Genomic DNA, 16,503 nt, shown 5'->3' with positions numbered 1-16,503 from the left:
AGAATTTGAAACCCAGTTCCCCCTTGAAAGAAACATTCACATAAACACGTACCAAGTATTCCTATGGTTGTACATCCAAGTGCTCTTTTACCTACAGTGTACCTTAGCTATATTACATTAGAAACCAGAAATTATGTTTTTAAAAAACCTCCTACTGCCATGCTTCATCAAGTATAGAAAGACTGTAAGTCTAGGAGTATATCAAGAAAATATATACCATAGGATACAGAAGGTACATTTTCCTGGAATCTTCATTCTATTAAGTGATAAATTAAAACACTTTTAAACCAAATAAAGACACATGAAAGAATAGAATGTACAATTTGCATTAATTTTTAAGTAAATCAGACCTAGAAGAAATTTTATTATCACAATGAGTCACTCGCATTCAGATCTCCTGCGGGTACACATACAGCCTTCCAGAATGTTTGGATAAATCACTCCTGAAAGGGCATCAGTTTCATTCAAATGACCATGGATGGCTACACACAATGTACATAAAATATTTCCAGAACATTCTTTAGCTTACAAAAAATTTGGGGATGGGATGGTGATTAGAAAGGGAAACGGAAGGGGAAAAGGTGGAGAGAGAGAGAGAAATGAAGAGAGGGAGGAGAGGAAAAGGAGTGAAAGAAAAGGAGAGGGAGGGAGAGAGGGGAAAGAGGTCACCCTCTTCCCACTCACTTGTGTGTGTTATGCTACACAATTTCATCCTCATTGCTTCCACAAATCCACCTGCAGGACAAAAGTGACAGTAGGATCTACTATGGTAGTGAGCAGAAGAGGAAAAGATGGATGAGTCTGACCAATATTTTCATTTCAACAGAAGTGAAATGAGCCTTAGTGGAACTCCAAAATAAGGGAAATTTACCTCCTACCTCCTGTTCAGAAAAGCTTTTTGTACATAGCCCCTTTCCTCAGCTTTCTTGCCAGCTATGTCCTATCAAAGTCCTAAATGTCGGTACCACCATATTTAAGATATACTAGACTCCAGTACTTGATGAGCTCAAATTATCTCCAATTGGGTCTAACATTCTAGAGCTATGATTCTTAAATCTGATTGGGCACAAATATTCCAAGGAGCTTTTTAAAAAAATATGAAAGCCCAGGACCACCCCCAGAGAATCTAGTTTGGAATAGAACTCAGATATGTATTTATTTTAAAAGGTCCATGGGAGTTTCCAGTCATGATGTTTAAAGTGGAAAGGGACTTACCCCCTGGTGTAAAACACCTATAAAACAGGACAAAATATATAAAACAAGTCTTCAAGTACTGAACAACAGGCAGTACAGAATGGTAATCGCTGAGAGAAAGAAAATAAGTATGATCACTGTCTCCCTCTTTTTTGAAAACTTTTTGAAAAAGCTTTTTTTTTTTTTTCACATGGGGAGCCACAGGGAATCGAACCTGGGTCCTCTGGCATTGCAGGCAAGCATTCTTGCCTGCTGAGCCACCGTGGCCTGCCTGAAAAAGTTTTGAGAAACTTTTTGAACTATATAGTAGGGAGGGGGATTCCAAGCAGATCACAGTGATCTTGCTGAGCAGACAAAAATCTGAATTTGTGGGGGGCTGAGGCAACGAACTTGAGGGGCAGAGTACTTCAGAGGAGGCAGCTGCCCACATAGAACTTAGCTTAGATGTCTGCCTAAGTTTTGGGCTGAATACTGAGCTGTGTCTGCCTAAGTTTTAGGCTGAATACTGAGCTGTGCATAAGAATGAAGCTCCATGACACTGGACAAAGGAGGTTGGATCACTGTAAGCTTTTCCAAAACTCACACAGGACTGGGAGATATAAATTTATAAGTCTATAAAGCAGGGGAGAGCAAACTCCTATCCATGGGCCAGATGACTGTTTCTGTAAATAAAAATTTTATTGAAAGATAGCAACATCCACTCATTTACATATTTTCTGTAACTGCTGTTAAGGCAGAACAGCCTAGATGCAACAGACGATATGGTCCACAAATCTAAAATATTTACTCCCTGGCCCTTTTAGAAAAAAACTACTGATCCCCGCTCAAACATAACTGTTTGATCCATAATAACATAACTGCTTTCCAGAACAGAGTCAACACTGTTTAAAAGAAGATAATGAAATGCAGCACAGAAAAATGTAAAATACCATAATTTTATACCAGGCACACATAAAAAAGCAAGAAAATGATAACCAAAACCAGGAGGAAAATTAATCAACAGAAACAGATCTAGAAATGACAAGGATGACTGAATTAGGCAAGGACTTTAAAAAAAATGGTTATAAATTGCCCAAGGATATAAAGGTAAACCAAAAGTCCCCCAAATTTATCTACACATTCCATCAAATCCCAATTAAAATCTCAGCAGGGTTTCTTTTTAATTGGTAAATACTGACAGCTGATTTAAAAATTCATGTGGAAATCAAGGGACCTTAAAACAGGCAACACAAATTTGAAAAAGCACAAAGTTTGAAGGATATACACTATCTGACTTTCAAACTTTTAAAAAACAAACTGTACTGGAACAATTGGAATTAAATGCAAAATCTAAACCTATAAAGTATCTAGAAGGAAACAGGATAAAATCTTCATGACTTGTGTTAGGCAAAGATTTCTTAGGTATCAAAGGGCTTTAACCATAAAAGAAAAAAGTTATAAATTAGACCTTATCAAATTAACAGCTAAAGCAATTAAGAAAATGAAAAAGAAAGCCATAGACTAGGAGGAAATATTTGCAAAACATATATCTGATGATGACAGACTTTAATTCAGGTACATAAGGAGCTCAACTCAGTAACACAAACCAATACAAAAATGGGCAAAGTTTTCAATGGCTACATCACAAAAGAAGATACATGAATGGGAAATAAAATGAAGATGTTCAACATTATTAATCATCAGGAAAATGCATATTAAAACCAGAATATGCTACTTCACATCTATCAGAATAGATAAAATTTAAAAGACTGATAATACCAAATGTTGTTGAGGATGTGCAACAAAGGGGAAACCCTCATAAATTGCTGGTGAGAATATAAAACGGTATGATCTCTTTGAAAAATAGTTTGGCAGTTTCCTATAAAGTTAATCATACATTTCTCAAAACATTTAGCAGTTCTACCAACAAGAAAAATGAAAGTATATATTCACCCAATGAAAGCACAATGCAACTTCACTCTTAATAGCCCAAACTGTACACAACTTAAAATGCTCATCAGCAAGTGAATGGATAAACAAACTGTGGTTCTCCATAAAAGAGTATACTAAAATTTGCAACAACAAAAGGTAAACTACTGATAAACATAAAAATGATGAATCTCAAAGATTATGCTGAATGAGGTTAAGTGCCAGATGCAAAACAGTACATACATATTGTGGAATTCCATCTATATGAAATTCTAGAAAAGGCAAATCTAACCTATGGGAACAGAAAGCAAATCAGTGTTGGACTGGGAGGACTGAGAAGGCGTACATGAAACTTAGGGATGATGGAAATGTTCAATGACTTTGCTGTAATGGTGGCTACATAAACGCATACTTTTGTTGAAATATACACTTAAAATTCCATCTCAAAAAAGCTGATTTTCTTTTTTTCAATGCCTGTTTGTGTCACTGCTTTCAGGTCTTCTGGGTATATACTGAGTAGTAGTATTGCCAGATCATAGGGCAAATTGATATTTAGTTTTCTAAGGAACTATCAAACTGTCTTTCATAGTGGCTGTACCATTATAATTCCCACCAGCAGTAAATAAATGTTCCAATTTCTCCACATCCTCTCCAACATTTGTAGTTCTCTGTTTAATAGCAGCCATTCTTATAAGTGTGAGGTAATATCTCATTATACTCTAGATTTGCATTTCCCTCATAGCTAATGGAGATGAACATCTCTTCATATGCTTTTTAGCCATATGTACTGGCTCCTCAGAAAAATGCTGATTCATATCTTTAGACCATTTTACATTTGTATTTGAGTTGTATGATTTCTTTACGTACAGAGGATATCAAACCTTTATCCAGTGTGGTTTCCAAATATTTTCTACCACTGAGTTGGCTGCCTCTTCATTGGACAGTCTTATGAGTCACAAAAGCATTTGATTTTGAGGAGTTCCCATTTATCTATTTTTTCTCTTGCTGCTTACGCTTTCTTTGGGTATAAAGTTTAAAAAGCTACCTTCTGAAAGACAGATAGTAAAGACTGAGATGGTATAATCTAGAAATGCCTAGAGTGTACAATGATTGTGACTAAGTGCAAATTAAAAAATTTTTTTGCATAAGGGACAACAAAGGAATGTCAATATTGCAGGGTATTGAAAATAGATGGTCATTCATATTTTTAAAACTTCAACTTCTGTGTGAGACTAAAGCAAAAAATGTTAATTTGGTGGATCAAAGGCCTAAACATAAGGTCTAAGACCATAAAACTGTTAGAAGAAAATGTAGGGAAATATCTTATAAATCTTATACTTGGAGGCGGTTTTATAGACCTTACACCCAAAGCAAGAGCACTGAAGAAATAAATAAATAGATGGGAACTCCTCAGAATTAAACACTTTTGCGCATCAAAGAACTTCATCAAGAAAGTAAAAAGACAGCCTACACAATGGGGGACAATATTTGGAAACGATATATCAGATAAAGGTCTAGTATGCAGAATTTATAAAGAGATTGTTCAGCTCAACAACAAAAAGACAGTCAATCCAATTACAAAATGGGAAAAGACTTGAACAGACACTTCTCAGAAGAGGAAATACAAATGGCCAAAAGGCACATGAAGAGATGCTCAACGTCCCTGGCCATTAGAGAAATGCAAATCAAAACTACAATGAGGTATCATCTCACACCCACCAGAATGGCCATTATCGATAAAACAGAAAATGACAAGTGCTGGAGAGGATATGGACAAAGAGGCACACTTATCCACTGCTGGTGCGAATGTCAAATGGTGCAACCACTGTGGAAGGCAGTTTGACAGTTCCTCAAAAGGCTGAATATAGAATTGCCATATGACCTGGCAATTCTACCTACTCAAAGGACGTAAGGGCAAGGACACAAACGGACATTTGCACACCAATGTTTATAGCAGCATTATTTACAATTGTGAAGAGATGGAAACAAAATGTCCATCAATAGACAAGTGGCTAAACAAACTGTAGAATATACATACAATGGAATATTACGCAGTTGTAAGACAGAATAAAGTTATGAAGTATGTAACAACACGGTTGGGCCTTGAGGACATTATGCTGAGTGACATTAGCCAAAAGCAAAAGGACAAATACTGTATGGTCTCACTGATATGAACTGACATTAGTGAATAAACTTGGAATATTTCGTTGGTAACAGAGACCATCAGGAGATAGAAATTGGGTAAGATATTGGGAAATTAGAGTTGAAGGGATACAGATTGTGCAACAGGACTGAACATAAAAACTCAGAAATGGACAGTGCAATACTACCTAACTGTAATACAAGTATGTTAAAACACTGAATGAAGCTGAATGTGAGAATGATAGAGGGAGGAGGGCTGGGGCATAAATGAAATCACAAAGAAAGATAGACGATAAAGACTGAGATGGTATAATCTAAGAATGCCTAGAGTGTATAATAATAGTGACTAAACGTACAAATTTTAAAAATGTTTTTGTATGAGGAAGAACAAAGGAATGTCATTACTGCAGGGTGCTGAAAATAGTAATTAATATTTTAAAATTTCAACTTATGTGTGAGACTAAAGCAAAAAATGTTTATTTGGTGCAAAATTTATATTTTGAGTAGTACACTTCCTAATATAACTTATGTAGATAGCTTGATTGAACACCGTAAGTACTTGGAACCTTGGGTAGGACATGAGATTTTGTTGGTTTGTCCAGAGTGATGCCCCGATGAATCCCAGAGTGATTTGATCAATAAGTGGAAAAGTATTTGCAAAGCCCCCTTCGGGGAATGGTAAGAATAAGGAGAAATTCAACTTCCCCAAGTTGAATTCTTGATATTCTCACAAGCAGTGTGGACAACCAAAGCTATAGGCTGAGCTCCCAGTCTTGGGGTTTGTTCATATGAAACTTAACCCCACAAAGGATAGGTCAAGCCTACTTAATATTACGCCTAAGAGTCACCCCCAAGAGAGCCTCTTTTGTTGCTCAGATGTGGCCTCTCTCTCCAGCCAACACAACTAGCCAACTCACCACCCTCCCCGTCTACGTGGGACATGACTCCCAGGGGTGCGGACCTTCCTGGCAACGTGGGACAGAAATCCTAGAATGAGCTGAGACTCAGCATTGAGGGATTGAGAAAACCCCTAGAATGAGCTGAGACTCAGCATCAAGGGATTGAGAAAACCTTCTCCACCAAAAGGGGAAAGAATGAAATGAGACAAAGTGTCAATGGCTGAGAGATTCCAAACAGAGTCGAGAGGTTATCCGGGAGGTTATTCTTATGCATTAAGTAGATATCACCTTGTTATTCAAGATGTAATGGAGAGGCTGGAGGGAACTGCCTGAAAATGTAGAGCTGTGTTCCAGTAGCCATGTTGATGATGACTGAATAATGATATAGCTTTCACGATGTGACTGTGTGATTGTGAAAACCTTGTGTCTGATGCTTTTATCTACCTTGTCAACAGACGAGTAGAACATATGGAATAAAAATAAATAATAGGGGGAACAAATGTTAAAATAAACTTAGTTTGAAATGCTAGTGATCAATGAAAGGAAGGGGTAAGGGGTATGGTATGTATAATTTTTTTTTTCTGTTTTCATTTTACTTCTTTTTCTGGATAGATGCAAATGTTCCAAGAAACTATGTGATGATATTGTGAATTACTGATTATATATGTAGAATGGAACGATCAAAATAGGAATGTTTGTATTTTCTTTGTGTTTTTTGGTATTCGAAAAAAAAGTTAATATCCAGAAAAAAGTTTATTTGGTATAAAATTTATATTCTGATAAGTGCTTTTCCTAATATAACTTATATGGACAGGTTAATTGAACACCAAAAGTACACAGAACCTTGAACAGGGCATGAGATTTTATAGGTTTGTCCAGTGTGATGCGCCAGTAAATCCCAGAGTGATCTGAATTTGTGAATAAATATGCTAAGTCCCCTTGGGGAATGGTAAGAAAGGGGGAAAATTCAACTTCTCCATTTTGAGAATTCCTGAATTTCTCACAAGCAGCGGGGACAATCAAATCCATAGGCTGAGCCCTCAAATGGGGTTTGTTCATATGAAATTTATCCCCACAAAGAACAGGCTAATCTACTTAAAATTAGGCCTAAGAGTCACCCCTAGAGAACCTCTTTTGTTGCTCTGATGTGGCCTCTCTCTCAACCAACACGGCAAGCAAACTCACTGCCTTCCGCCTCTCTACATGGGACATGCCTCCCAGGGGTATAAACCTCCCTGGCAAGGTGGGACATAAATCCTATAATGAGATGGGACACAGCCTCAAGGGACTGAGAAAACCCCGACCCAAAGAGGGAAGAGAGAAATGAGGCAAAATAAAGTGTCAGTGGCTAAAGAGATTTCAAACAGAGTCGAGAGGTTATCCTGGAAGTTATTCTTACATATTATAGAGATATCCCCTTTTTAGTTTAAGGTGTGTTAGAGAGCCTAGGAAAGGAATGAAGTTCTGATATATGTGACAATATGGATGAACCTTGAAGACATCATGTTGAGTGAAATAAGCCAGATATAAAAGAACAAATATTGCCTGATGTCATGATATGAATAATTAGAGTAAGCAAACTCATAAAATCAGACTTAAGAATATAGGTTACCAGGAATAGGGATAGGAAATGGGAAGTCAGGGCTTAAAATGCACAGGGTTCCTATCTGGAACGATGGAAATTTTGGTAATGGGTGGTGCTGATGGTAGCACAACATTGTGAACATAATGAACAGCATTAAAATATATATATGAATGTGATTAAAGGGGGAAATGTTAGGTTGTATATGTGATAACAGAATGAAAAATTTTAAAAATCCAAGGACTATACAAATAGTGAACCCCAAGTTAAACCATGGAGTATAGTTAATATAGAACCATTATAAAAATGTGCTTTCATTAATTGTAACAAATATACCACCCCAAAGCACAGTGCTAATAAAAGAATGGTATATGGGAATTCGGTATTTAAACATGATTGTTTTGTAAACCCCAAACTTCTCTGAATAAAAAAAAAAACAAAAAAAAAACTAGAAAAACCTAGATGTTCTTCAATGTGTCAGTGGGTAAATAAACTGTCAACCATTCATACCAAGGAACACTACTCAGCAATAAAATGAAATGAACTACCGGTGCACACGATGGCCTGGATGAATCTCCAGAGAATTATGCTAAATTATGCTAAATGAAAAAAGACAATAAAATAGGTAAATACTATATGACTCCATTTATAATTTTTAAAATGCTAAAATTAGAGAAATATAGCACAGATTAGTGGTTGCCAGGGGTTTTGTGGGGGGTTGGGGAAGGTAGAAATGAATATGATGATAAAAGGTATCCTTGAGGTGATGCAGATGTTCTGTCTTGACTCTATTAATCTCTACATGCTGGCCGTGATACTGTACTATAGTTTTGCAAGACATTACCATGGGTAAAACTGGGTAAGAGGTCCAAAGGATCTCTTTGTATTATTTCCTTTCATATAAATCTCTTAATCTCTTAATCTCAATTTCCTTATCTTAAAATGGGGATAACATCTGCTCAACAAATCTCATGGGTTAGCTGTGAAGAGCAAATGAGTAATGTGTGTATAAGCTGTTGATAAAATGTAAAATATTCAATGAATTATAAGGTATGTCATACCATGCCTTCTTTAACTAAGGAATATGTCTCCTTTCTGCCAGTTCTTGCTGAATTCTCTTGAAATATTTCTGTTTAACAATGGCACTCAGGACAATTTCCTAGGCTGCCTTTTAAATTAATTTATATACAGTTCTATAGAAAGTTAAGCTCTACTACCTAAATTAATTTTGACAGGTTAGAATTACTTTTTACTATAATTCTTCTTACTCTTTTTGGACACTGAGTATATCTATAATCCTTTGAATAAAGGGTTAAAATGAAGGAACATTACATGTTCTGAGTAAGAATGCTATTTATAAAACTGACATATGACTAAAAACACTAACCTTGGTGTCTAGGTTAGGTCATCTCTAAAATGAAATGGTAGTGATATGATAATCCATTTTTTTAAATACTCGTGTTTGTTTTTTAGTAAGAATGTAACAAAAATGCTAAATTTGTTTTCTAATTAAGATTTATGTTATTCAGATAGGCATGTAACCCTGAATTAGAGAAGCTGAGTAAATGTTATACTATTTTTAGCTTGCCAAATATTAACTAAATATGAAATATTTTATAGACAAGCAATATAAAAGTTAGATACTCCAAATGGTTGTCCTCAGTGTTATGTCCTTCAAACTACAAATTCCATTAATTACGTAATTAAAAAAATAAAAATGTGAACCCCCAACAAATTTATAATTCAGCAATAAAAGTATACACATTAACAACTATTGACCAACATGATGGGGGGGTTTTCATTAAAACACATTTGTCATCCAATTATTTAACAAATGAAGAACAAAGACAAAAATACTTTGTCAACTATCCCTTACCATGTTAAAGACTGTTATCCCAGTTATTCAATGGTCTTTGCAATATCAATGATAAGGACTTAGTACTTAGTTCTGGTTGCTAAAGATCACAGAGATAAATTAGATATAATTCTCTCATTATGAAATTAAAAAATAAAGAATCCTATTTAACAGAGTTATTAGTGACTATCAACTCTATCCCTCTCATTGTACAGATAATTAAAACAGCCACTACCACAGAGGTCAAATGAGCAAATAAACAGGAAGTCAGAACTTGAACCTAGGAATCCCGATTCCCATAATGGTACTCTCTAAGGGGAACCAAAAAAGGTACATCTCTTGGGAGAGAAATTAAAATGTTGTTTTCAGCCCTTTAATTTTCAACTAGACTTATAAAGTTTACTGTTATTTGTTGGCCTATTATTCTACTTAGGTTTTACAAGATATGACTCTAAAGCATTATTATATTTGTAACTGCTAGAAATAATCAAATAAAAATAACAGTTAAAATCTGGGCAAAGAATTTTAATAGACATTTTCTAAAGAAGATATACAAATGGACAATAAGCACATGAAAACATGCTCAACATTATTAGGGAAATGCAAATTAAAGCCACAATAAGATTCCACGTCACACCACTTTACTAGGATGGCTAAAATAAAAGACAACAGCAATACTGGTGAGGATGTGGAGAAATTACAACCTTCATACATTGCTGGTGGTGTAAAATAGTATAGCCACTTTGGAAACCAGTTTAGCAGATCCTCAGAATGTGAGAGACAGAGCTACCATATGACCTAGCATATAGACCATATAAACATACTACTAGGTGTTTATTCAAGAGAATGAAAACATGTCCATGCAAAACTTTGTACATGAGTGTTCATACCAGCATTATTCATAATATCCCAAACCACAAACAACCCAAATATCTATCAATGAATAAATAGTTAAACAAAATCTGATATATCTAACATTGGAATATTACTTGGTATTAGAAAGGATCAAAGTACTGAATAATGCTACAATATGATGAACCTTGAAAACACATTATGCTCATAAGTGAAAGAAGTTAGTCACAGAAAAGTCACATATTGTATGATTCCATTTATATGAAATGCCCAGCTTAGGCAAATCTATAGAGACAGAAAGTAGATTAGTGGCTGTCAGGGACCGGAAGAAAGGAAGAAGGGGGAGTAACTGTTAATGGGTATGGGATTCCCTTTTGGTTGATGAAAATGCTCTAAAATTAGATAGTGGTGATGGTTGTTCAACTCTGTGAATATACTAAAAACGCTAAGTTCTACACTTTTAGAAAAGGGCAAATTTAAAAAAGCAAAAAATTTCAAAGTAAGTAGTCACTTTTTAAACACGGGCCAAAAATAACAGAGAGTTCTAGAGGTATAACATTTTACAAATCTATCTTAACTCAAGCCTTAATTCTAAATATTCATAAAAACCAATCTCATGGAAAAGGGAGCAGTAGAAAAGGACTAAGGTTAAATCCCATGTAAATTTACTATAAGGGAAAAAGAGAATAAGGAGCAGAATAAAAACTACCATACGTACACAAAAAAAGATGAAAATTATAATCACATATTTCAAATTCTAAAAACATTTAAGAAAATGATTCAAGATTTGAAAGAACATCACAAAATTAGAATGGGATACTCAGAAACAAGCAAATGAACTCAGAAAAAATTAAGACATAAAATGAGTTATTTAAAAATGAAGTCTAAGAAAGAAGGAACACAAGTGACACTGTACACAACACATAATACTTTAAGAAAAGAGGTGATAAATTTTTAAAGAACCAAAAATATATGAAGAAAGAGATGAAAAGGATTCAAGGGAAGGCCACACATACAGAAGACAGGCAAAGAGCATCCAACATGTATACAATAGAAGTCTTCATAAAAAAACAACAAAGTGAAGACAGAATACTAAAAATCATAATTTAAAAAATATTTCTGAAATTTAAAGTATAGGCCTTTTAATAAAAAGAAAGCAATTCTTTGGACATCCAGATAAAAGACTAAATGACTGTAAAAAACAATTCCTTATTCTAGAACAAAATGGAGTGATATATTTAAGATACTCAAGGGAAGAAAATGTGACCCAAATATTTTATATGCTAGCCAAAGACTTTTAAGTATAAAAATTACAGACAAGCTATCAATAATGTGCAAATATTGAGGGAATGAATATTGTCCCCATTACTCCTTCCTGATGAGTCAACTACAGACTGCGCTTCAGACAACTTATAGTTTTACCACCAAAGTACTGAAATAATGATTTTCAATGATCAGTGAGATAATGACATTTAAACTGGCAGTAGTTTCTTTATTTTGAAAACTGGTAAAGGGAGAAAACAAGCATTACTTCTGAAATCGCCAAAGAAGCTGTACAACCGGGTGTTCAAACAATAAGGGAAGGTTAGGTTTCTCTTTATACAAATAACTTAATTTTAAAAACAATCTTAGAATTACTGTATCTAATTCCACAGAACTTAATTAGGATCTAGGCATTAAGCATAAATAGTATATCATTGATATATCACAGAAAAAAGGCAAACCCACTTTTACATGTTTTCTCATGAAGAAGCTCAACCACCTAAGAAATAATTTGCTAAAAATAAGAATTGAATCTAATTAAGCTTCTAGACTCAACTACCAATTTATAGGAAACACAGAACAGAAACCTGCTGAATGACACCAAGGGAAGTGATTAGCAAAATCCAGATTGGCAGAACCTCAGGAGGACAAGCAATACGATGTTTCCTTCAAACAAACATATAAGGAGAGAAAACTATCAATGAAATGGAGGAAAGGAATAAATTAAGAGACACTTAGTCTCAAAAACATACACTATACTAGAAAGGCAAAATTATAGTTTCAAAACTTTGGTGGTAAAACTATAAAGAAAAGTAAGAAAGTGATTCCTATAAAATTTCAGAAGAGTGGTTTTGGAGGAGGGTGACAAAAAATGGTTAGTGTTTGGAAGTAGGCATATGAAGGTTTGTCTGAGGTGGAATGGTAGGTGGTAGTTACATAAGAATTAATTAAACTATGTACTATGTGGTTTTCTGAATTTCTAGTCTGTTTAAATATGACAAAGTTAAAAACACAGATCTATAAATGAGAACTCATTGGGAATTTATTATAATTTAAATTCTTGGATAAATATAGTAGAGTTTATGAAAGAACAAGTCAAAAAGTTCTCCAACATCAAGATATGGAGATAAATACTCCAACAAGGTTACTGCATATAAGGGTTAAGGGAAAACTATACAGATGATAGAGGTGGACTAAGCTATTGTTTTGAAAATGGTAAAAGAAACTTTCCTCTAATGGTAGCAGCATTTTGGCTTATCTGTAAACTTGGGAACAGAGAGCAATAAAAATATAATGAGTCTGTGGATCAAGATGGCAGAATTAGATGATTCAGGGTTCCATCCCATAATAGAAACTTCGAATAACCAACAGAAATGGCAGAAACATCATTCTGAATACTCCAGAAAACAGTTAAAGGATTGCAGTAACAGAACAAGTGCTGAATCAAGAGAAAGACAACTTAAAAGTGGTAGGATATGGTGGTATCCTGAATGGCCCTTAACCCATCCTGTCGCTGTCTCAGAGCTGAGCCGGTGTTCTCTTCCAATGCAGATCCCTGGTTCTGGTTCCAAAAGGAGCAGAATAACCTGCTGCACATAATGGGAGCATGTATGTTTGGCCCAATCTGTCTGGTGATGGCCTGAGGGACTTACTGTTCCTGAACTGCTCCTGTATATAGAAGGCTCAAGAACTCTCCTACAGAACACTCCTACAGCCAAGCTGTGCTCCCTGGGGCAAGGGATTACTGCACGTAGGGCACAGAATGCAGTGCCTGGGACCATGAGGAAAAAACTGATTTTGATCTGTGTAAATGGGGGAATTTCTAGAGCCACACTTGTACACTAAAGAGAAGAGGCGTGCACAGAAACTTTGGCAAGGAGCTATTTTCCAAACTCATTTTATTTATAAGTCTTGAAGGAGAGCACTCACATGGGTCAATCTGCAAAGACTGTAAAAAGTCTTTTTCTTTTTTACCTTCTTTTTTTTGTTAGCCCCTGGTATTAAAGGAAAGCTCTGTCATAATACTAGTTGGATGCAAGCTTAAGAAATAGACATCTCTAGAGCCTAAAATCTAGCTGACAACATGCTAAAATATCAAATGCCCAGGTTTCAATGAAAGATTACAAAACATACAAAGAAACAGGAAGTGTTGGTCCAGGCAAAGGAGAAAATTAAAGCATTAGAAACCATCAATGAGGATCAGATCTGGGGCATTCCAGACAAAGAGTTAAAAAAAAAAAAAAAAAGCCCTAAATATGCTCACTGAGCTAAAGGAAAAGATAAAGTACTAATGGAAATTAGAAAAACAATAGATGAACACAAAGAGGATATCAAAAGAGAAATAGAAACTATGAAAAGGAACCACACAGGGCTGGAAACCACAGTAACAAAAATGAAAAATTCCCTAGAAGAGTTTAACAATAAAAGATCGGAGGTGGTAGAAGAAAAAAAACAGTGAACTTGAAGATAAGACAACTGAATCATCCAGTCTGAGGAACAGATATAAGAAAGAATGAAGGAAAGTGAATAGAACCTGAGGAACCTTTGGGACACTATCAAGCATACCAATATTCATTGTGGGTGTCCAAGAAAGAAAAGGGTCAGAGAAAATATTCAAAGACAATAGCAGAAAATTTCCAAAATTTAATGAAAGATATGAATATACACATCCAACATGCTCAGTGAACTCCTAACAGGATAAACCCAAATAGATCCACACCACATCATGTGATAATCAAACTGGTGAATGCCAAAGAGAGAATTCTGAAAGCTGCAAGAGAGAAGCCTCAATAAGATTACATGCAAACTTCTTATTAGAAACCACAGAGGGAAAAAGGCAGTAGGAAGACATATTTAAAGTGCTAAAAGCAGAAAAATTGCCAACCAAGATTCTGTATCTGGCAAAACCGTCTTTCAATGCTGATGGAGGGATTAAAATATTCCCAAATAACTAAATGTTAAGAGACTTTGTTATCACTAGACTGGTCCTACAAGAAACACTAAAGAGAGTTCTGCAAGTTGAAAGGAAAGGACAACTAGAGAATTGACTGAAGCCACATGAAGAAATAAAGACCTCCAGTAAAGATAATGACATGGGTAAATATAAATACCAGTACTACCATATTTTTGGTATGCCACATTTTACTTCCTATAGGATCTAGAATGCAAATGCATAAAATGTCATGATAATCAGTGGTTTTGACTTATAATGTTTAAATTATAAACATACATAAAGGGATAGGTTCAGAGGGGTATAGGAACATGATGTAATATCAATTAACTATAGAAGTTAAATTGATATTACAGCAAGCAGAATTATTATAGATTTAGGATGCTAAATTTATGTCCCATGGTAACTGCAAAGAAAATGTCACAGAATATGAAACTTGTAGAGACAGAAAGTAGAGTGCAAGCTACCAGGAGTGGAAGGCAGGAACAATGGGAAGTTAAAGCAAAATGAGTTTAGGGTGTCTGTTTGGGGTGAAGGGAAAGTTCTAGTAATGGATAATGGAGAGGGTACTGCAACACTGCGAATATGATTAATCCCACTGAATGGTATCCTTGGGAGGAGTTGGGATGAGAAGATTTATGTAGTATATATTTCCACAATTAAAAAAAAAAAGAAATAATGGAGAGAAACTAAAGAGATAATGACAAATGCAATACATGAAACTGGATGAGATCTAAGAATGGAGGCGAAAGGCTCAAAAGGACATTATTGGGACATAAGAAAAAAATGAAATATAGACTGTAAATGTCTATCAAAATTTCTTGAACCTGATAACTGCACTTAAGGTGATTGCATAATTGAACACCTCTGTTCACAGAAAATGCACATGGAATGGCTATATGTTCAACAAACACGGGTGTAACTTAAATGTTAAGAAGATAGATATAAATAGACAGACGATAGAATAATATGGCAAAAGTGGCAGAATGTTAAAATTGATGGATCTGAGTATCTGGCGGTAGGCTGGGAGTATGTTGGATTTCTCTAACATATGTATATGGAATTTGTATTATTTTTGAAACTGTCATATAAGTTTGAAATTATCTCCAAAGACTTCAGCTGTAATTAACACTCAAAAAGGCAGTCCACATTTAAACAGGAAAATGCGGACACAAATTTCAGAGAAGAAAAAAAATCTGCGGGTCAAGATGGTGGCTTAACAATGTGTGCATTTTAGTTCGTCCTCCAGAGCAACTACTAAATAACCAGAAACAGTACAGAACAGCTCCTGGGGCCATGTCAGTGACTGGACAGACACACAGCGTACCCCAGTCTGGACCAGTTGGACCGGCTGCTAGCCCCCTCAGAACTGTGAGTTCCCGAAGCTGCGGTGGCTGATGCCCCTCCCCCACTGGCTGCTTCCCTGAGGGGAAAGGAAAGAGACTTTATCACCAGCTGGGACTGAGCACAATCAAACGCAATTGTGGAATTAATTTACAAATTCTAACTACTAAAAATAGGCCCCCAGCTTAGGTGAACCTGATCAACGCAGAGGTTGCTCATTTTTGCCCTGGGCACCAAGGGGGCAGGGCTGACGGAAAAAGGGGAAAAAAGAAAAAAAAAAAAGAAGGAAACAGAGGTTTCTGTGGCTGTGTTTCTACAAAGGCTTGACTGCCATTGGATATACTGGCAGGACTTCTAAGGCTGGAACTGTCCCAGGCGTAGGCAGAAACAAAACTGCTTTGAGAGCTTGTCTGGAACCTGTGACTTCCCCAGGGGAGAGGTGAAGCCCAACTCAGGTGGAATCCCTCCTTCAAGGAATTCAGATCCCAGGGCTTGGTAATTTGAAGCCATTAAA

At 35.7% G+C, this 16,503-nt stretch overlaps 1 protein-coding gene across 5 annotated transcripts in view; it reads right to left on the bottom strand.

The window, feature by feature from the left end:
• SLAIN2 (SLAIN motif family member 2) overlaps positions 1–16,503 on the bottom strand; it is a 113,052-nt gene that overhangs the window by 4,514 nt on the left and 92,035 nt on the right. The gene's annotated exons all lie outside the window — the stretch shown is intronic.

This window comes from Tamandua tetradactyla, chromosome 19, assembly GCF_023851605.1.
Source record: "Tamandua tetradactyla isolate mTamTet1 chromosome 19, mTamTet1.pri, whole genome shotgun sequence".
NCBI lineage: Eukaryota > Metazoa > Chordata > Mammalia > Pilosa > Myrmecophagidae > Tamandua > Tamandua tetradactyla.
This window is presented reverse-complemented; position numbering and strand designations above follow the sequence as displayed.